The following is a 23799-nucleotide window of genomic DNA, read 5'->3' on the forward strand; positions in this document are numbered from 1 at the left end:
GTAACAGGAACTAACTGGATGTGATACCGATGGAAATACTAATGACGTCCATATCCCATTCAGCATGTGTAGGCATCTTGAGAGATGGGATGAAGAAATTTGATGACCGGTAAATCCCAGCTGAGAATAGATATGAGATATGTGATCAAATGATGAGGATGTGGGAAAGTTGGGTGGTAGGGGGGATAAGGATGCAACGTCTGACTGTAGGGTGAGGGAAGAGGCAAATTTGCATAGTCCAGAAAGCTAGAAATGGTGGAAGAGAGATCACAGTGAGAAACAATTTGTCCCGCACCTGTGAGTGATAAAGAGAAAGGAGATTGTTGTTAGAGAGCAGAAGCTCTGAGAGATTTTGGAGATGGAACAGTTCTAAGGTACATTGCTTTGTTTATGTATTCTCATGTTGAGCAAAACTATATGTCCAATATATCCTGCATATGACCTGTACTGCCAAGAAATGTACCAGACAGTAGAGCAATGAAAGTCAATAAGAAATGAAAACAAATCAGTACAAAGTCGACAGGTAGACACAAAGATGGAAAATTCAAATCCAGTGCAATGAATGATGTCATGGAGATATGCTTAAGCTGTAGTCCTTTGGACCCCACTGATTGAGCCTCGTCGGCAGTGTTCATACTTTTCCTTTCTGATGGTTACACCTTTCCCTTCTTCAATCCTGTGTCTGTTTAACAAAGCCTTTCTGACCACTATGACATGGAATTTTTTCTTCTTTATGATGGCTGAGCCTGGAAGAGGTAGAACCATACCTTGCATATTGACTACTCCATTTATAAATTTACTTTTCATTAGTAATCTTTCCATAGTGGTAACATATATATCTGGCCATTTGATAATGCCAAACCTTTGGATACACATTATTCCATAGTAACAGAGATCCACAATCCTCCACGAAATAACCAAAGCAAGTAATGTGACTTCCAGTCTCCATCCAAAAACAAAGTGACCTGGAGGGGTTAAATGGTTCATGCAAAGTCCCATAACTGATATCTGAGGTCTCAAGGAGTAGAGCCCGGCATGGGGATCTCATATTGAGCTCTCGCCACTCCGCCCTCTTGGGCTGTGGTGGGGACTCAGTGCATTTAGGATAACTTAGTGAATGCCCAAACGAACAAACAGATACGTTTTTCAGTGTTTGATTTATTGAAGGTATGCATATCCCAAGGCATAGACTTTTGTGGAAGCATGAATACTGTCTAGAATCACAAATAGAACCAGGAAGTATGAAATTACAGCAAATCTGTCCTGGTTCTCCACATGTCCTCAGGCATCCACTTTATTTGACTTTTCTCTGTACTGTTGTTAAGCAGAGAGAAGGCTTCGTCTTTAGCTCAAAGGCAGCAAGGATAAGAGCCATGGGAAGCACACACATTCTTCAGGATTCAAACAGCTCCCTAGGAAGAGGGAGCTAGCTCTAGGGAACAGGAAGTGGGCAAGGGAAGTTCTAATTCACTCTATTTCAGGAGTGCATTGCCCTCAACATAGCAGGGGAGGTTTGAGGTTGCCTTGCTTATTGCTCTCAAGTTGAACTCACGGCTGCTCAGATCAGGAACACACCACCACTGCATTTTTATGTTTTTCAGAACAAAATACACTGAGTAAAATTGTGACTGATCATGAGATGCTAAAATAAAAGCATACAACAAAATCTAATCTATTTCCTTCCTGTTTCTTTCTTTCTTTTGTAAAAAAGTATATTCAGGGGATACATGTGCAGGTTTGTTACATGAGTATACTGTGTGATCCTTAGGTTTGGGCATCTAATAATCCCATTGACAAAGTAGTGAGCATAGTACCTGATAGACAGTTTTTTAACCCTCTACCTGTTGCCTCCCTGCTTTGGAAAATCCTACTGTTTATTGTTCCCATCTTTGTGTCCTTGCATACCCAAAGTTTAGTTATTACTTATAAAAGTGAGAACATGTGATATTTGTTTTTTCTGTTTCTGTGTTCTTGGGCTTAGGATAATGTTCAGCCTGTTTCTTTATAGAGAATTACCAGGGAAAGAAGAGGGCAGGTCAGTACTACCTTACCCTATTGGCAAAAGACCACAAAGTCAGCTTGGAAACTCTGAAACCAAGAAAGCTCCATTTGCACAGAAGGAAATGTTGGCAATGTCACAGTTGCCATTGGATGTTTTTTGTTGTTGTTTTAATTCAACATGGACAGCCAGGGAGCTCCGTCTACCTCTGCTTCCTGTTTATGATCCTCTAGCCTTGTCCCTAAAGGGTCTGTCTGTCCTAGGCCAGAGTTGCTGAGATTCAGCTGAACATCACGAGCAGCTGATAAAGTTCCATGATCTCTTTACTGAGTGCTAAAAAGTGTATAAGATGTACATTTATTTAATCACTAGGCACTTAGGCTTCAGAACGTTTAAAAGAACCCAATCACAAGAATTCTGACCTTCAGTTTGAGGGGAGAAAAAAGGCTCAAAGAGGTCACATGACCAATTCACTGGTGATAAAACATCCACTGCCAGGTGAAAGGCGTCCGATGTTCAGATCTTATCTCTGGGAACTTCATATATTTATGAGTGTTTATTTCATTAGGCCATTACCAGGGACAGAAAAAGGGCACTTTTTATGGGTTGAAAAATTCCCACAAGAGTCACAAACTGAGAAATTAGAGATGAAAAAACCATGTTCTGTTAGACCGAGTCAGTTTCCTTTGGCTTGATCTCCCTGCCCCATCCCCACACCCCCACCGAGTTTTATCCAAACTAGTCTGACTCAGGCGGTGGGACATCTCCCTCTTCCCTTGAGGTACTATTTCCCAGCTCGAATATTTTTCTAATATAAAATCTGAATTATTGTCTCATGAATTCATCCTAAAATCATGAGATCTAAAATGCCATAAGCAATATTCATTTTTTTTAAATGGGAAAATCGTAAGTGTAGGTTTTAAAAGAGCAAAAATGCCCCCTTCAAGCATAACAGTTAACTAAGAAGTAAAATCAAGACTTATTTCCCTCCTCTGCAGTCCACCCATAAGAAGCAATGAAGATTCTACTTAGATTGTGTTATAGTGATAAAAATTCCACATACGAAAGGGGGATAGGTAAACTTCTAATGGGCACTAAAACCCCCAAAGGAGACCTACTCTTTAAACTTCCATGATTGGACCATCTGGTGTTCTCAAGAGCATCTTAGTTTTGTTAAGCACCAACAGCTGCAAATGAAGTACAACCAGATCTATTTACACAGGGCCCATACAGTAAAACCCTGCAGACAGACGTGATGCCCTTCCTCAGCGGAACATAAGAAATCTTGTCACATACAAATACACTTTCTTTGGTATTCCATGCCCATTTCAGATGTGATTCTATAACCACATTATGATTTTTGATAATTAAAATAGTAATGCTTCACCATAAGACAGAATAAAAAGTAAAACCAATTGGAAAAGTTTCAAACAGGGAACAAACAAGGACTGTTGCTTCAGATAGCTCAATCATGGAAATTTAACAGTGGCATCTCACAGCCGGGCGCAGTGGCTCATGCCTATAATCCCAGCACTTTGAAAGGTGGGAGGATTGCTTGAGGCAATTGCAGAGACTGCAGAGACCAGACTGGGTGACACAGTAAGACAAAAAGATTTTAAAAATTAGCCAGATGTGGTGGCACGCACCTCGCCGTCGATTGAGCCTGGGAAGTAGAAGCCTGTAGTGAGCTGAGATCACACCACTGCACTCCAGCCTGGGTAACAAAGTGAGACCCTGTCTCAAAAAAAAACCTCCAGAGTATTGATATAAAATTGTGGTATGCCAAGAAGTCCACAAAAGGGCTGCTATAGGGAATTAACAAGGAGAGATAGGAGGAGGTCAATGCTTCAAACAGAGAAGTAAAAAAAAAAGTCTCTGGGGTTGTGATTTATACACTGAGATCTCGTGGCTGAGGAGGATCTAGCCAAGGGAGGCATGGAGGAAGAACATAGTGGCCATCACGTGCATACAAGGTCATGAGGTGGGAAGTGCGTGCAGAGATTTATAGAGTAATTGCCAGAAGTTCTTGTGGCTGTAGCATCCAAGACTGGGGAATGATGGAGTGGCACATACATGCTGGGCTGGGCCTGGAGGACCAGTGAGTTAGGGCCTGGCCATGGAGGGGAAAAGATAGGACCTAAGGTAGATCTGTAGCTATATGGCTTCAACAGAGTGGTGTGTGAAATGCAGAAGCCGGGAGGACGTGAGAGTGGGGCCAGATATGGTGTGTAGGGCATGGTGATGAGAAGAGTCAAGATGCCCTCTGTGGATCTGTTAATTCCAAACAGAAGCTGTGAGACCTCCAGGGCTCTCCACTTCCTCTCTCTCTCCCCATTCCTCCCACATGTATTGAGCAATAGGGGATGGGAGACAAAAACTAACAGGATTCTGGTTAGGAAGATCACAGCCTCCTGGAGGTGGATGTGGAAACACAGAGGAGTAAATCAATAACAACAGGGTGGTGAAAGCTACGTAAAGGGATCCAGCGAGCAATGAGAGGACAGCTCCTCTCTCTGTCCCATAGACTGAAATGGCTTTTTGCAATGAAAAGCTAGTTATAGAACCAAGTTAGTGATAGAAACTAAAGCTAGTTATAGAAACTAAGGGGTATGGATACTGTGTCAGGTTGAGAAAGGGGAAGGGAATTTAAAGCAACTGGAAGTGTAACAGTGGAAAGACTTACAGTTGTGAGAGGAGAAAGTAGACACAAGGCAAGTTAGGTAGCTCTGAGTGGCCAAGACACAGAGTGCCTTCAAGGGAAGGGGTAGAGTAGTCAGGAGCCTTGGGATCTATGCTTAGGTACTTGGTCTTAATCCTGCAACCCAAGGGTTACCACAATGTTTGCATGAGGACAAATGTCAGGCAGCAGGCAAGAGGAAGATATGGGGTGGTGAGAGGCAGGAGGCTACGTCCATGAACCAGAGTCCAATCTCAAGATGCTAATCCCTGAGCTGTGAGGATGATTCCAGAAGCTGGGATGTGAACTCCCAGGGATGGTGGGTTGTGGTCCATAGCAGCTCCTTCTCACTGGAGGCTAATGATTGTTGGGACATGCTGTCAGACCTTATAGCTATTTAGGGATGAGTGAGAAAAGCACTAGGATGGTTGTTCTATTAGTCAACGGTAAATCTTGGATTATAAAACACACTTCGGACTCCTATTTTTACCAACTATGTTGCACACCCTGTTTTGGCACTTTGTGCTTTTTAAGATCCAACATAAATAGACAAAACCCTCTTCAAACCTTTGTCCCCAGATGGGACCTGCTAACAGAGTCCTAGATGGTAGAGCATGATAAATGTGCATTTTTCTAAGAGTCATGTTAACATTCTTCAAATATAAATATCACCACTTTTATAAGCTAAAATAAGCATTTACAGTTTCCTGAAGTTTTTTGAATGTGCATCAGTAATTATATTTGAATTATAAAGTCAGCTGAGATGTGAGGCCAGACTGAATTCCGGAGCAGATCCAAGGCAGCACATTCGAGTCAAGAGGCTGCAGCTGGCCAATCCAGGAAGGAATGGTTCTTTAAAAGGACAAATTGAGCAAGCTGTTGACAACAACCTTACGATTGAATATTGTTCTGAGATTAGTTTAAAGAGAAAAAGAAAAGATTCCTCAAACCCTGAATCATTTATTAGTTTAGGATACGACTGATCCAGTTCCCAGCCCAGAAACAGAAGTTCAAATTCTGACGCCCTGGGACGTCTGCATGCAAGCAGAGTTCAGTTCCAAGACCAGTGGATCCAAGGAAGGAGCGAGATGAATTCCATTTTTACTACAAATTTCAAGGGGGATTACTTCAAAAAGGAAAGAAAAAACATGCTGAGGCAAGAAAACTGAAATCAATACACCCAGGGTGACGGATTCAATTGAAATAAGAAGAAAGTTTATTGGTGTATCAACAACAAATTCCCTTGCTTTAAGATGATATTTTGAGGAAACATAAATCTTATGGACTGCTTACGTATCCATAGAGCTACACTTGGGTTGCTTTATCCGGGCGAAATGATAGATTTGTCTCACCATGAGTGCTCACCTGGCTCCTCAAATGCCAACCACAGGCAAGACAGAGGCCAGGGAGAGCTTGTTAGTTTCTTAAACCTGTTCAATTTCTACACAAGAGAAAAAAATAAAATAGCTGTGATGGAGACATATTTGGGATTTCGTTATTATTATATAAACGAATCAAAAGTCTTCATGTTAATTTTTATTAATTCCCAAATCAACAGCAGAATATTTGGTATTTTGTTTTCAAACTTTGATTTGGAATTCTAAGCAACTGTAACAGTGACCCATCAATAAAAACAAATATTGATTTGATCAACAAATGTTCTCAACTCTCCACTCAAAAATGATGTTAGTTTGTTTTAATTGGTAAAAACTGTTTGCTTTTTTAGAAGAAATTACAGGTAGTAGATGACCTCACCTTTCAGCCACCACACAGAAACAGCACATATAGGTCACAAAGTGATTTCAGTTCTTGAGACAGGAAGTCAGAGCTGACTTTAATGCACTTTTGTGCCGTGCCTTCACTAAGCTCCGAGCAAGTGGTCCTACCTTGTAGAGGTTGTCAAACTCTATTCAGAAATCAAGACTTGCCTGCTACAGCAGTTTTATTTTATTTTTACAGCCTTTATTTTTAATGAAAGAGATTTTAAAGCACAGGATTAATTTAGAGGATGTGAACACAGACATAGCTACCAGTCTTTCATCAGTGGGCATACCCCTGCATAAGGCTTCCTGATAAGTACTTCGATTCCCACAAGATGGCCTTGCTCTTGTTAGAATTAAATTTGGAGGTAACTGGGGCAACATTTGGTGAAAGTCCTGTAAAATAGGTCACCTACCACACAGTGAAAGAGGAGAAGTGACTCAAAGGGTAGCTGGGAGCAAAGGCGTATCACCATTCCGAGAGAATAGGATTTAGTGATTGTTACACGAGGAAACTGTGTCCAAAGACCCTTTCAGAGGGCTTAAGAAAGAAGTCTTTGTTGGTGGGAGTGATTGAATCTACCTCTGTTACCTTCTTTTACACATCACAGTATCCCATGACACACCAAGCACACCGTTTAGGGAGGTGAACGTCATGCGATACAGCTTAATAAACACAAAGACGTAAGGTTGGTGTTCTGTTCCCAACTTCTGCCCTACTTGCTGTACCACACATTAAACATCAGAGCACTCTGTTCTGGGCTGGGCTTAGGCCCAAGCACACTTGAATGAATTAGGTACAGTATTAGGACCAGCTTCGAATCAGCTTCTGTTATTTTTGTTAAGCCAACCTCTGTGTTACCCCAGCCTTACTTTTATTACCTTATTTTACTGTTTCTCAGAACACATCTGACCTCTGCAAAATGGATCCTTCCACTTGTGCCTTAATCCTGTCTTCTGTCTTTTCATGAAATGTCATTTTGAAAATCTCTTCCACATTAGATTGCATAAATATCTGTTTATCTGAGGTTATTTTGAAAAGTGTAATTTTTTTGAAACTGAATTTAGAAATATATACACATTGAATAATAGATATTTCTGGAGATGAATATTATGTAGTTATGTTCCCATTTTCCAAGTTTCTTCTTGGTAGTAAGGGCACATTTTAACCCTTTTAGGAGATAAGTACAATTGTACATTATGCCAGTAATGCTTAATAGTTAATATTTACATAATCTCATATGCTTTTTAAGTTACTATTTTGTACAGTTTTGCTTCTTGTAGCCCCTTCACATAGATGCAGCATTTAGCCTATTATTTGGATGAGCTGAATTATTACTTGTCAGAATTATGAGTAGTATAATTGTTTTACCAATGAGACAACTCAGGAATAGAGAAGTGCATAACTTGTCCAAAATTAGGTGGCAAATTGGCTCATAACCAGTTGAGATATGTTTAGAAGCTCACTGACTCCAATAAATACTAAAGCATTTGCTATTAAGGATAGATCACAAACTTAGTTCCAACCACGCCAGTAATAATAAATAATTAATAATAATAATTGTTGTTATATTAAAACCAAAGAGTTGTTATACAGATTTCCACAGAATGACACTTAGTCACAGAATGTTTCAGCATGGACTCAGCTAAAAAGCAGTGAAGTGGTTCTCAACTAGGGTGATTTTGCCCTCAGGGACATTTGGCACAGTCTGCAAATAGTTGTAATTTTCATAACTGGGGAGGAGGAAGTTACGACTGGCATCTGGTGGGTAGAGGTCAGGGATGCTGATAAACATCCTATCATGCACAGGATAGTCCCCCAGAACCAGGGCTTATCTAGCCCTAAATATCAAGAGTGCTGAGGTTGACAGATCCTGCTGTGGTCTATTTCAAAGGTATGTTTGTACACACACAAAAATAAAATAATAAAATAAAATATCAAAAACTGAAAAGTGAGATAGTCAGAAGAGTAAAGCATTGGTTTTTCCTTTGAAGTGTTTATCAAAAAGTTGATAGCTACCTAACTGAAATCCAGGTTGCCTCAGTTTAAGACGATTTAAAAACAATTAACTGTTTACCATAGCTTGACAAGGGACACTTCCTGCGGGTCTATTATTAAGTGAAGATTCCAGAGCAAGACTGACATAGGAAATACGTACCCAGTATCAGAAAATTCTGCTCTGATGATAAACTTCCTAAGAATTCAAGCTTTATTTCTTCTTGATAGTCCTTCATTTTTCTAAACTCTTTCTCTTGCCTTATATTGCAGATACGAATAAGCCTGGATAAGATTCAACAGAATTGAACCACAGAAAACCACTTTTTGACCTCAAGGTTGATCATGAGAATCATCTCTAGGACTCATCTCTTTGTTTTGCAGATTGGAAATGCTTATAAGGATAAAAGATTAAAAGATAAGGGAAGGGCTTCATCCCCAAACCCTTTAAATGTTATGATTCTCTCTGTCTCTCTGTCTCTGTCTCTCTCTCTCTCTCTCCCCCTTGCTCTCTCTCTCTCTCTCTCTCTCTCTCTCTCTCTTTCATTTTAGGGGGATACCAATGAAAGGCACTTATGGACGATATTCAGACTTTTTATATTTTTACCACATTCCAGTAAAAGTCCGTCTCCAAAGAAATTTGGCCCAAGATGGAATGAAAAAATGAAAGACATTTTATTTTTTCTCCTAGATGTTGGCAATACTCCACTCCTACATGTCTGAGGTTGTTTTCATCTTGCCAAGGACTTTGATATTTGTGAATGTGGCTACATGGCTTAAAAAAATAGCAGTGATAAGTTATACTAATTATTCAACTTTTACATTAATGCTTAACAAGAAAAAAATAATTTTATTATCCTTGATAATGGCTATAAAAATTAAGAAACCCAGAAGGAAAGGGAAGATCTGTGTCCTTAAAAGCAAGTAGCTCCCATTTCACTGAGTTGTTATATCTAATTCATCCAGTGCACCCTGAAAATGAGACCCTCATGTTCTCTAACTTCCAGTCTATGCAGAGCCAGCTCTGACTGGGGCTGCTATATTTGTCCTGAGGTTCTGAGCCAGTCCTGAGGTTCTCACCCTTTTTGGTGTTGGCAGTGAGTCTGCATCAAGAAGAGACTTATCTCCCTTTGTCTGCCTATTCTTTCTATCTCTATTCAAGATGAAATTTTAATAAATCAGTTATATTCATATTCATTCAGCATTCCTCTTGCTAGGTTTCTACAGAAGCTTATAATATTAATTGGGGTAGGGGCACATCATGCTGAATATTTGGAAGCTGAAACCGATAAAATGTGATGTTCTGGAATATAAACTGAATAGTAACAACATTATCTGGACTACTGAGTCAAACAATGAAGTTGGTTTATGGTGAGGAGTAAATAATGAAGTTGCTTATATTTTATTAAATCTGTAGGTCCTTTGAAGTGGGTCTGGAATAACAAGTAAATACTGCTCTTTAGTTTATTCCTTGGAATGTCGCTATTTCCTTTGAAAATTGAATGGCAGACTCCAGAGAGGAAAACAGTCTGAGGAAGGCCATCTGGAAGGGCAGGAAAGAAGATCTTGGGAGAAGCTGTCAAAAACTCTCTGGATATTAGCTCCCTGTATGCAGGCCAGTCTTCCCTCCCACGCTGTTCACATTGAGCTGCATGTTTACCCTCCCCCACCTCATGCCCACCCCAGACCTTATAGAGGGGCCCTGAACTCAGGAGCTTCTTCGATGTGTGAAGAATTTTCAATGTGTGAAGAATTTAAATGTCTTGGTCAGGTCTGGGCAAAACCAGGACATCAGATTTGAGAACAGCCTTCCCTCTTGCCTGCCATGCTAAATTTTACTCTACCCTGTCAGGAAATAAACTCCATATCATAATTCTTCTATAACTGATTTTCTTCGGAAGGGATTACATCCAACTTGGTAACCAAGCAGTTGATATTCAGGATAGTTTTGCCTTCTAATGAATTTGTGCCAAAATTCAGAATATCACATTACAGCATTTGCAAAAGAATAGCGTAAAGGCCAGAGGAAAAATGAGCAATGCAGAATATTGCTCCTTAAGTCCTATTCATCAAAGAAATACGGACAATGTGTCCTAATACGACAACTCAAATACCTGTCACTAACTCCATCCAGCTGTGAGTGTTCAGGTGACAATATTAACATATGTGTGATTGGAATTTAGCTGTTTTGGGGGTATTTTAAGTGAGATAATTCTTTATTCTTTTTTCTAGAATAAATTCCTCTTATTTAGTTAGCCTTGATAAAACAGTGTCCAGGGTAGGTCTTGAAATCTCATAAGAAATCTCAAATGATTATTTTAGCTCTTTCAACTTTCTCCTCTTCAAAGCCATTAAACAAAGCAACTAATGAGTAAATATATAGGATGTCTTGAGATTTCTTTTTTTCTTCATGGTTTATTCAGAAGTAATAAAATATTCGCAAAGGTGGGCATGGCGGCTCATGCCAGTCATCCCAGTACTTCAGGAGTCTGAAGTTAGAGGATCACTTGAGGCCAGCAGTTCAAGACCAGCCTGGGTAACATAGTGAGATCCCCATCTCTATAAAAATAAAATAAAATAAATTAGCAGTGTGTGTTGGCATGTGCCTCTAGTTTGAGGTACTCGGGAAGCTAAGATAGAAGAATTGTTTGGGCTCAGTAATTTGAGGCTGCTGCAGTGAGCTGTGATTGCATCACTGCACTTCAGCTGGAGTGACAGAGCAAAACCCTACCTTCAAAAAAAAAATAATAAAGGCAGAAAACAGTAAAGTTAAAGAAAAAAATGTTAATAGCCAAATCCCTGGATGATTTTCATAGATTGAAAACTCAATTTTAGAGGAAAAGAAGCATCAACTGAAACTTCTGCGTGTCAGTTGCTCACTTAATCTTCCCAATGGAGTCAGTACCTAGGAAGCACAAATGAGGCGCCAGAAAGCTGCTACATTCCAGAACCAAGACTTTTCCTTGAAAGACTAAATTCTCTGCTTTGTCCTGCTGTTTTGAGAGTTGCTTACGTATATGACAAGGCCATGTAATAACCTTGACATCTATGACTTCTATTTCAACAACATAGCTATGCATCTTTTCTACATCCTGATAGAAGCAGACCTATCCAGAGATAAGAGTCTTTGTGCATAGTTTCAACTTTCATGCACTTTAGTCACCTGGGGTTTTGTTAAAAGGCAGATTTTGACTCCAAAAGTCCAGGATGGGGCCTGAGGTTCTGCATGTCTAACAATTTCCCAGCTGATGCCAAAGCTGCTGACCAGGGTCTACACCTTAAGAAGTAAGGACTGTCAGAGAGCAGTGAGCTGAAGTGCCAGAGTAGAGACTTAGGATAAGGGGCCAAAAGGACTGGCTCTGTCAAAGTTAAAACTTGGCTCCCCTCGGGAAATTCTTTCAGTGGATTGTGGAGCCATTTGCAAAACAAGGGCTAGTGTACTCCTCTGGTTGGCTTTTTCACCAGCAGGCTTGAGGTTCTCTACTCATACACAACTCTACTGAAGTCCACCGCTGTTTTGTTTGGACAGGCTGGTCTTAAGTCTGAGCTTGCACACAAAGGGCTTATCACCAACACTGGCCTTTCTGACAGCTGTTTTCCTTCCGAGTCCCAGGGCTCTAGTCTGAGGACAGGAAAAAGGCTTTCTGGAGAAAGAAGGCGTGCTATCAGCAAGCTGTGGTAGATGCCTGGCTTCAAGACCTTATGGGGGAGTATCTCTCCCACACACACCTTCTTATACACACCCCAAAGATCAGCTTCTCCACTCTATCCCTGCACTAGAATAAGTATGAAATAAGCATTTTGATAAATCTATCGGTTTTGTCCATAAAAGCTGGTGAATAAGCAGGGACTAAATTACTTCCTATAATAAAACAAGGAATTTCTATAAATTACAAGGACTGAATGGCAAGTCCTACAGAAAAACCTGCTCGTGGGCATATGTGTCCGTGTTGGAACAACACGTATCCCACCAGCATGAGGTCAGGCATTTGAAATCAGTGTGAGGTATATGAGTGCCACATCTAGGAGAACTGATAAAAATCAGGGTCGTTGTCAGCTGTGTAAATTGAGAGGAAAAGGCGCCTTCAGCGACTTCCTCTGGGGAAGGCTTGTTTTGTGCTGGTGAACTGCTCCCCCTGGTGGATCAGAAATCGTCATGGTCAGGATTCTATTCTGAAGGGAGCAAACAATTGCAGGTATGGAGATATCCTCCCAAATAAAGCTAATTTCTGAGCCCCCAGAAATACATTGAATCTTGAACCCTGACTGAGTCTGAGCGTGGCCATCCTGTGAATTGCAAAGTTTGTCTTCCCACATTATTGGAGTTGTCTTGTGTATTCTCATTATTATGGTTGTTTCAAAATTGTGGCTCTGTATTGATTTGAGAGATATGGAAAAGTCTTAAGTCCTGTATTTTATTTTATTTCCACTTTAAAAGTAATTCTGGATATTTACAAGGGGAACAAGACGCACAGCGAGGAGAACATTTTTCTGTGAAATCATTTGTTTCCCTTACTTTCAGCTCCTCTCTCTGAGGTGGTCACGTTGATTGTGATTAATTTGTGCCTGTACCTCTTGTTCTACTTCCCTCAGCCTAAAGATAAGTTTTGTGATTTTTTTCAGGATGAAATCTCTACTTTCATTGTATATGTCAGCGCCAATAGAGATAGTTTATGTTGTTGTTCTCGTTAAAGAGGTTTTTTGTATGCCCTGCCGTGCACTAAGAGGAGATTTTGCAGGTCAGGCAGAGATGAAAATCTATGACAACTCTCTCACTCTTTCGAACATTTTGCAATGAGGATTGCAGCTTCAGTCCAAACAGTGTATAAGCTAAATAAGGAAGTGTTTTAAATATTTATTTAACAAGACATATTTTAAATAACGTACATATGTAAATAGAGCGTTCTTAGCCTGTACATTATTGCCAGGTCGATTCTCATGTTCTGATATATAATTAATTACCGGTTTATTCCTCTGTAAACCGAAGCAGGGAATAATTCAGAGATGCCAGGTCACTGATGTCAGCAAGATGTAATACCCTTTGTCAGTGGGATCTGTGCAGGAGAAATTGAGACTGTAAAATCTGTGATGGTGGCTGCCAAAAGGTGTCTAAAACACAAGCTCCTATCTCCATTTTAGTTGTTTTCTCCTGATGTGTAGACTTTTTATCTGTTATCTAAGTGGGATTAGAAGGCACATTTTTTATGTTAATGCAAACTCAGAATGCGTATGCAGTCTGAGCTGTGCATTTTATAAGTCACCTAAAGTGTCATCTAAAGTAAATACATATCATGACCATTTTAAGCAGCACTATTCTATTTAGAAACAATAAAAACACAAATATCAATCGTTTTGGTAATTCTTGATCATTAAAAAAAAGATTTTTTTTCATGTTTAAGCAAAATCCACATGTCCATTTTTAATTTTATGAGAGAAAAATATAGCGATATATAGGTATATACATATATATATATAAAATGTTGTTTTCACTTAAATGAGCACCTGTTTTTCAAGTTACTCTACTGAAAACTTCTAAAGGACAAAAATTCTGAACATCAAATTTGTCAAGGGCATAGATAGCCCTAGGAAAGAAAAAGCAGGCAAAAATATGGCACCTTTTCTCCTTACACTTAGTTTCTGATGATGTAAAATAAGTAATCATCTCAAATACCTTAGCACCTTGCTAGTTTGGGTCAGTGGTGCAGCAAGCATATTTCATTTAAACATAGTACATGTGAGTTACCAAAAACCCAACTCAAAGTTTTTATTCCAAGCTCTCTGAATTAGCTCCTCAACTAAAATCTAGTTAGTGGATTAATGACATAAATTTTATTGACTCATGGCCACAACATCTGGGAAATTTAGTATGGAAAATCATTTAAAATGATTGGTTTATGCCATCATGACATACCAACCTATTGGTTATCCCACCTTTTAACCATCATCTACTTGTTTTGCCACACTTAAAAATGTTCTATATTAAATTCATGATAGATCGTTTTGCTATTCTTGCGCGGCACTTTGGCTCATGACTGTAATCCCAGCACTTTGGGAGACTGAGGCGGGTGAATCACTTGAGATCAGAAGTTCGAGACCAGCCTGGCCAACATGATGAAATCCTGTCTCTGTCAAAAAATGCAAGAATCCAGACATGGTGGCACGCACCTGTAGTGTCAGCTCCTCAGAAGGCTGAGATGGGAGAATCCCTTTTATCTGGCAGGCAGAGATTGCAGTGAGCCAAGATCATGACAAAAAAAAAAAAAAAAAAAAAAAAAAAAAAAAATTTGGCTATGCTGATTTGAGAAGAAATATTAAAGTTTTGGGAAAATAAAAAAATGGCAACAACAAAAAGTACAATTTTATGGTCTGAATGATCATCAGAAACTCTCTTAAATGCTGGGTCGATCTTTTCATTGATGGTACTATTTTAGTGCTTAAAATAAGTGCCATTTCTGTAATTAACGGAACAGGGCTAGTGAGGTATAAATTCGTCTTAGCAGGTTTGAACTCAGTGCTGTTGTGCAATTGCATGAAGAAGGAAATTAAATGTGAAAATTGGCCGATCTGTCTTTCCTCTGGATTCCCTCAACAAAGCAGCCTCATGAAGTACGTGCTGCCGTATTGACCTCAGTACACACACAGAAGAGCCCAGGGAATTGCTTCTTTGGGGATTGGAGGTGAATTTTTAGATTTGGCATAACCTATATATTAATTTTTCAAATGAAAATATGATTAAGTTTAAGCCTCCATATCAACATGGAAAAAGAATTTGTCCCTTAAGATAAATGGTAGCAATAAGATACTCAGATTATCTTCTTATTAAATATTATTATGATTGACATCTCTGTTTTTCCAAATGTTCTTTAAAAGTGTTATACTAAGGATGAAGTACACATAATTTCATCTATTGTTCCTTCTATGTATAGATAAGACTTATAATTTATAGAAACAGACATTAGAAGGCAGAAATGTGGAGAGAAGAAGGCTACCTGACTAGGGAATCTCAGGATACAAGGAAAACACCAAGGTGAGTTGCCTGACTTTTAGCTTTGCCTGATACATCTCAGACCTAGAGCTCAAGGAACCAAGAACCCCAAAACAACAATGGGCACAGACAAGAAAAGCCCCAATGAAAGCCTACTCTGTCTCTAGCCAAAGGACAAGGGAAGGGGCAACCAAGCAAGACAGAAAAACATTTAGATAATAATCGCTCTATTCTAGCCAAATTCCACAAAAACTAATTAGGTGGTGTCAGAGAAGGCTAAATAGGAAGGAGGGACTTTTACCCCTGCCCCCTAACCCTGTGATATCAGTGGAAGCCATGTGGAGAGCAGCAACAAGGGACTTCCATCCTTCACATGCTGGGAAGTATAGTGGACCCTTGAACAACACCGGTTTGAACTTCACAGGTCCACCTAGATGCAGATTTTGTTAAACAAAAATGTAGCAACTTCCTGGCATGTTCAGATACCCTTCTAGGTACTTGGAATACAATAGTAAAGAAAAACAGGCAAAGCCCCTGCTGTCCTGAAAGGTACAGATAATGGAAGAGGCATTAGTTTAGGGACTCACACAAATAAGTAAGTCTGTCTATATACTAAGGGTCATAAAGAGGTGGCATGTGAGCATGTGAGAATATAGAACAGACACATCTGCCTGCCTAAGGGCAGTCAGAAAACACTTTCTTCAGAAATGAATGATTTATTTAAAATCTACATAATTAATTAGGCAGAGTAAGCCAAAAGTTATCTAAGTGTGGGGAACATACCTGTGCAGTTTATTTTATTGACCTGAAAATTAACTTCCTTCACATGAATCTAAATCTCTGTTTACCACAAGCCCTCTGTTTCCACAAGTTCTGTGTCCAAAACCAAAGGCAGATCCAAATACAATATTCGTGGGATGCAAATTCCCATGTATACCAAGGGATAACTGCTTTATTGGAGGCCTAGTGGGGAACTGAAACTCCCACTACTGCTTAGCAGGAATGAGAAGCCCCCTTTCAGAGGTCAACAGAAGCTGAGTTAAGAAATCTGGACTTTTGCCCCACCTGGAAGTAATGAAGTGACACCCACCTTCATCTGTGAGGATGGTGTGAGATGAAGCTAGCTAAAACAAAAGTTTTCTATAAGATTCAGAGTCTCATAATACTGAAATGTCCATGGAAAATTACTCATCATACAAAAACAAGAAAGAACTAAAACTAAGTGAGAAAAGATAATAAATATATGCCAACCATCAAGATGACACAAATGTTAGAATTATCTGGCAAAACTTGTAAAGCAGCCATCATAAAAATGCTCCAATGAACAATTAAAACATTCTTGTAGCTAACGAAAATTTATTTGAAAAGCTTCAACAAAGAAATAGGAAGTCATGACTGAAAATAGAAGATAAAAGAGTCAAATGGAAAATTTTGAAGTGAAGAATACAATAACTAATATAAAAATCTCAATGCATGGGCAGAATGGAGGAGATAGAGGAATATCAGTGAACTGGAGGAAACAATGTAAATTGGACATCTATACAACAAGAGAAAATACAGTGAAAAAAAGATGAAAGGAATCTCAAAGACTTTTGAGATTATAGCAAAACAAACGAACAAACAATCAAACAAAAAACTAAAAACTAACCTTTGCATTTCCTGTGTCCTTGAAGACAGGAAGATGACAGACCTGAAAAACATTGTAAGAAATAATGGCTGAAATGTTTTCAAATTTAGCACAAGACATAAATATACAGATTTAAGAAGCTGAGTGAATCCCAAACAGGATAAACTCACAGAAATTCGTAACAAGACACTCATAGTCAAACTTTTGAGAACTGAAGACAAAAAAGAAAAACAAAAACTCAGTCCAGATGTCCTTCAAGGGGAAGATGATTAAACCAACTCTGATACATGCATACTAATAGAAAAAAACTATTGATACATGGAACCACTTGGATGAATCTCTAAAGAATTAAGGAGAGTGAAAAAAAATGAACTTTAAAATGTTACATATTGTTTTGTTTACATAATAACATGATGGGAATGACAAGATCATAGAAATGGGGATTCACTGGGGTTAAGGAGGGGGAAGGATAAGAGGAAAGAGGGAGTGGCCATAAAAGGCAGCATGAAGGATCCCTGTGCTGATAGAAATATTTCTTATCTTGACAGCAGCAATGTCAATATCCTGTTTGTTACACTGCAGTTTTGCAAGATGTTAGCATTGGAAGGAACTGGGTAAAAGATCACTCTGCGTTATCTCTTACAACTGCAAATAAATCCACAATTATCCTAAAATAGAAAGTTTAATTTACAAAAAACGTTATGCAAGCCTTGTAACTCAGTGGCTACATAACTCTGGACTTAGACACAAAAAATTTTGACTGTCACTTTAACCTCCTGTAATCCTGGACAAGTATTCAGCCAGTCTGAGCTTACTTTCTTATCAGTTAAATGGGCATAATGATAGTTATCCTACTTATTGATATTTCACCAACTGCAGTCAGGATGAAATAAAAGTGAAATAATGAGCAGGAAGCGCTTCTTTTTTATTGTTCTTAGGAACTTTTATTAAAATGTCTATTAGAGATCAAGGCTCCCAACACAACTAGAGAGACATTGACACAGGAACTGGTGGTGGGCATGAAATACCTGGTTGCTTGTAGAACTAAGACTAAATGAATGTTATGTAATCCCAGCACTTTGGGAGGCCAAGGTGGGTGGATCAGGAGTTTGAGACCAGCCTGGCCAACATGGTGAAACCCCTTCTCTACTAAAAACACAAAAGTTAGCTGGGCATGGTGGCGCACACTTGTAATCTCAGCTACTCGGGAGGCTGAGGCAGGAGAATCGCTTGAACCTGGGAAGTGGAGATTGCAGTGAGCTGAGATTGTATCATTTCACTCCAGCCTGGGCGACAACAGCAAAACTCCATCTTAAAAAAAAAAAGAGCGCTAACTCTTTTAACTCTAAGACTAAATGAGTGTTAAAATGAGTATTAAAATATGTAGAGGTTTTACAGTCTGTACAACTATTAGAAAAGAGAAATTAGCTAGGTGCAGTGGTGTGTGCCTATAGTCCCAGCTGCTCTGGAGGCTGAGGCAGGAGGATTGTTTGAGCACAGGAGGTTGAATCTGCTGTGAGCTATGATTGTGTCACTGCATTCTAGCCTGGGCAACAGAGCAAGACCCTGTCTCTAGGAGAAAAAGAAAAAAAAGAGTGAGGTTAGCCTATGAAAAACCGTCATAATTTGTGGCAGTATTATTATTATTGCTGTTCTTAACAATAATAATGATAGAAAAAGTTTTTTCTATTTTTGTAGACATAAGAAGTACAAGTGCAGTTTTGTTATGTGGATGGGATGTAGTGGTGGGTATTGGTGAAGTCTGGTATTTTAGTATAAGCATCACCCAAATTGTTTACTTTATACAAGAAAGGGCTTCTTATCTCTCCAAGTACCACAAGAGAAAGAATTCACCTTTGCTGGATGCTAACTGTTTGCCAGGCTCTAAGCTAAGCTGAATGCATTTTTTACTTTATAATCTATTTGTTAGTATTTTTTGTGAAATCTTTAAAAGCACGGTTCCATAGCTGAATGGCAGAGTATGTGATATTTAACAAAGCACCACTAAAGAGGAATTCCCATGTTTTATATCTTCCTCAGGCATTCAAGAGTTTCCAAGTTCAGAGGCTACAGGAAATTCTTAATCCCTGAAATCTTCAACACTCTGAAACTTCAGATATCCTCTCATTCTGCTTTCCTTAAACATGCTAAATCTAACCTACCATCTTGGTTCCTCAGTGTCCTTTCCCTTGCTTGCTGTGCACAGCTTAAAAAAATGAGCTACACCAACAACCAGCCTCCCTGCTGTACAGTTTTTCCTTTGCACTACTTGCTTTCTAGAGGACAATCAGTCCACAGGGCTTGGTCCTTTTTCTCTTTACAGCACCTCCTTAATATTGTGCCATTAGACTGGGAAAAGACAGAAGAGTTTGTACCTAGATGTTGCTGTCTTCTTAATACATTACACCTCATGTATTATCACAATTTACAATTGAGGAAATGTTAGTCATCTACTGAGAACATACAGCTATGTTAGTTTAGGAGGCTTAGGAAATGTTTAATTAACAAAGAGATGACTGTTCCACATTGTGCATGAATTTGTTTTCTGTTTTCTGGTTTTTGCTATGAGACTCTAGTACAAATAATTCATTTATTTGTTTATTCATTCATTTGTTGATTCGTTCATTTATTCACTTCATCATGCATTCACCAATGACCTAACACCCACTAATTGCAGGGCTCTGTGGTAGACCCCAGGGATATGAAGCTGAACAAAATATAATCTGGAGAGATACACATGAAAACAATAAAATGAAAATATGCTTCCTGGTGTATCAAGGCATGAAGGTGTTGTCACAACACAGAGAAAGAAGCACTTCACTATGGAGCCGTCAGGGCACCTAGAGAGCGTGGCAAACTCAGATGACTGCAGGGCCCAGGCATACAACAAACTCCTATGTTGGGGAGTACAAGGAACTATCCTGATGAAATCTGGTTGAATAAATGAATAGAAGTGGACCTAATGTTCTAGGATCTAGTAACATTATATGTAAGAATGATATCCTGTGGGCTTCATCTTTAACATTTAGCTCAACTGACCATTTGTTATCACAACCAATGACACTCTCCTATCTCTCCTCATGCCACATGCAGTAGCCTCCTATTTAGTCTCCCTGTTTCCACTCTTGCCATCTTTCGTCTTCTTTACTTGTCATTCAGAGGGAGATATAATGCCTAAGTTCATGCAACGTCTTCACCCAATGGCCGTCACTCAGAGTTGAAGCCAAAGCCTTTATCTTTGAAAGTATGTTTCCTAGATAAACATTAGAATACCCTAGACAGGATTTTTAAAAATATCAATGGACGGCCCCCACTCTGGATGAATTCTGCACCCCCAAATTATGGATGATATAAGGTGGCTCCCAGGCTGCAGCCATTCCATCATCTCACTCCCTCACTTATTTTACTCCACCCAGTGTTTGTGTCTTTGCACAGAGACCTTTGCTGACCGCCCTGTCCAAGCATCATTGTTCTTTCACATCTTTGCTGTTTTCATAGTACTCTTCACAATCCACATGCTCTGTTATTGGCCTAATGTGCTTCATAGTCCATCTTTCTCTACTAGAAGATGTCTGCTAGAAGAGTTCAGGGATTTTGCCTGTTTTGTTTACTGTCCTACCCCAGTGCCTGTGAAAGTGTCTGGTACTCACGCCTGCAATCCCAACACTTTGGGAGGTCAAGGCGGGTGGATCACCTGAGGTCAGGAGTTCGAGATCAGCCTGGCCAACATGGTGAAACCCTGTCTCTACTAAAAATACAAAAATTAGCTGCGCATGGTGGTGGGTGCCTGTGATCACAGCTACTTGGGAGGCTACGGCAGGAGAATTGCTTGAACCCGGGAGGCAGAGACTGCAGTGAGCCGAGATCATGCCACTGCACTCCAGCCTGGGCAAAAGAGTGACACTCCATTTCAAAAAAAAAAAAAAAAAATGCCTGGCACATAGAAGGCATTAAATAAATAAAGTTTAAAAGAAACTGAATGGACAATGATGAATTGAAGAAGCGTTTAACACGTTCAAGGGAAGTGGGACGAACTTGATTGAGAGCAGAAACAAGCAACAGGAAGTGATCCAGGAAAGAGAAGGAGACTTGGTAGAAAACAAGGAGCTAGGATATTTTTCCCTAAGAAGATGAGGAGCCTTATCCATTTTAAACAGGAGACTTTCACAGCCAGGTTTGTTTTTTAGAAAACTCAGTCTTGCTGAATTTTGGGAGATGAGTTAGTTCAAAATGGAGTTAAGGAGACAAAATACCTGTTAGGAGACTCTCATAATCCTTAGCGAGAAAAAGCTGAACAAAACAAGCTGAACAAAACTATGGCATATTTCAATATCCTAGTACGGAAAGAAATGGAAACTGAGCCACATATGGGTTTGTTTTGCCTTATGTGGTATTGGACACAACCCTGAAGAGTAAATGGTCAGTTGCAATTCAGCTTATAAGCAAGTAAGTTCATTGTTTCTCTTTTGTAAAAACTCAGGTTTGTCTTTGGGGCTCTCTCTCTATTCTGGTTAACAAATACAAACTAAGGTAGGCTTTAAAAAGACAAGCTTAAAACATTTCCAGAAACCAAACAGAGGTCACTGAAGCCCCTCTAGGCCCCTTCTATTCCCACATTCTATTCCCCATGTGTGGCCTGCATGATCCTGGTTCCTCTCCATTTATAACCTTGCCTCATAGGCCATTCTGCACATTTCTCACCCCGATGTGAAAAAGTGCTACAGAACGTCTGTTCTAAATCTTTTCTAATTTCCATTTATGCTTCATTGTCCTGTAATCTGTTCAAAGCTGAAAATAGAACTAAGGTATGATCTCAGCATAACCTTTAGCAATTAATTTTATTACCATTTTTTTCTAACAGAACAAACTCATAATAAATAAGAAAAGCTTTATCTGTAAAATAACCCCAAAATAGAGCTCCACCTCTTACTGTTCATCCTTCTCTAAACTTGCTAAGCCAGTATTAAGTAGAGTCTCCCCCACCCCCGCCCTTCCTTCTTGCAACCCAATATTACTTTGGTTAAAGAAGTAAATCTAATTAAAGGAGCATGGGAAGTGGAAGTCATTTTGTGAGTTAGAGAAGCTGGCTCTGTGTATCTTTCACTGGTGATTGGGCTTACAAGATGGAAAATTCCATACACTGCTAAGCAAAGTGCTCTCAATGTTGTTGCAACATCTGCTTTTCTTTGTGTAAAATCTTTTCCACGGGGTGGGTGAAGATTTTTATTCTAATTGAATTTGTAGTTAATTCCAGATAAAGATAAGTTGTTTTTTGTTTTTGTTTTTGTTTTTTGCTGATGCTGCTCAAATCAAGGGTTCCAGGCCCATCCCTCAAAGCCTACTTTTACCCAAAATGAATCAAAAGGAGTAGCAGGTGCTTTGGATTAAGTGACCCTCCATTTGTTTATATTTTTAGAAATAAGAAAACACTTAGATTCACTTAATTCCTGCTTTGGTCTTTTAAATTATTTGTGATGGGAGAGCGAACTCTTGTTTCTCAAATGCAATGCTTCTAACCCATTAAGCAAGGACGTGGATGGGCCTTGGTTTGGAGATAGCTTACTACCCTCTTTGAAAATATTAATGTAGTGTTAATTGATCATCATAACAAATATGTTTATGGTACTAAACCATTCTAAAGAAACTAAGGAGTCTGTCTTCCAATATGTGTTGCAATATTTGCTAAACAAATTAATAAATGGGTGAACAAAAGAAAGAATAAAATATAATACCTGTGAGCCTTCCAGTGGTTTTGCCATGCCACCTACTTGATAGCCTTCTGCCTCTCACAGTGGCCTTTGACAATGAGTAATTTCCATCAGTTTATATTTTGGATGTTATGAAATAGGAGAAGACTATTCAATTACAATTACTTTTTTTTTCCAACCAACCTTGATAAATGAATGGACCCTCCTCTCCTCTCTGTACTACATTTATCTGGGACAATAAAATAGAAAGTAAAACCAGGACCGAGAACCAGAAGTAGCTGGAATCCATCCCTCTACCCTTTTAGAGTCACTGAACCAAGTTGACTTCATATTTTCTCCAGAGGGTTTGGACTCAGAAAATGCACCCCCTTCCCTCCCTAGAAGTGGGGTTGGAAATGTCCACCAAAAGTCATGAGTAAAATACATTAATGTAATCTTGACATTTTCAAAGGTATTATGTATTATTGATATTACTGATATTGACTAACCCTTGTGAATGTTTACCATTTCTTATCACATTTAGACCCAAAGCATGGATTTGAACTTTTCCTCCTTGAAGATTCTGCCTTGATTCTTGTAGTTGAGTTAGTTGTCCTTGGTTTGGACCCTTTAATATACAGAACATATTTCTTTATCTATCATTGCGCATTTTTTAACTGTTGTGAGCTTTATAGACACATTCTGTCCCCAGAAATCTGATTATTTGATCCATTCTAGGACAGAAGGAATATTACTAATTTATTCTTAAAAGTCATCAGATACTTATCAATGATTTATAAATTAATGAACTCAAATAGTTGTAGAAGATTTCATAGGAAAAAAACGAATTTCTATTATTTGGCCAAAGTTGCAAACAATCATATGCAATAATGAGAAATGTTGACTATGTTAGGTCAAATTAAATACAGTAAGAAAAGAAAGAGCCATCTCAGAATAACAGTAGATTGATTCCAATTTTTTGTAATATAGATAATATTGCAATAGACATTCAAAGAAAAAATATTAAGTGCAGTTGTGGTTATAGTTGTAATGTTCATTTCATAGAAA

The 23799-nt window shown here is 39.0% G+C and overlaps 2 long non-coding RNA genes across 4 annotated transcripts in view; one reads left to right on the plus strand and one right to left on the minus strand.

The window, feature by feature from the left end:
* Nucleotides 1-10852, plus strand: part of LOC110743722 — a 65653-nt gene extending 54801 nt beyond the window's left edge. For all 3 annotated transcript variants that reach the window (XR_002523212.2, XR_002523213.2, XR_002523214.2), the window contains exon 4: nucleotides 8706-10852. This is a non-coding gene — a long non-coding RNA (uncharacterized LOC110743722). The remainder of the gene's footprint in view (nucleotides 1-8705) is intronic.
* LOC103886044 overlaps nucleotides 1-23799 on the minus strand; it is a 43580-nt gene that overhangs the window by 18790 nt on the left and 991 nt on the right. Inside the window, exons 2-3 of the long non-coding RNA XR_002523215.2 lie at nucleotides 17066-17107; nucleotides 13395-13486 (exon numbers count right to left, since the gene is read on the minus strand). This is a non-coding gene — a long non-coding RNA (uncharacterized LOC103886044). The remainder of the gene's footprint in view (nucleotides 1-13394; nucleotides 13487-17065; nucleotides 17108-23799) is intronic.

The sequence above is a fragment of the Papio anubis genome, chromosome 7 (assembly GCF_008728515.1).
Source record: "Papio anubis isolate 15944 chromosome 7, Panubis1.0, whole genome shotgun sequence".
Lineage (NCBI taxonomy): Eukaryota > Metazoa > Chordata > Mammalia > Primates > Cercopithecidae > Papio > Papio anubis.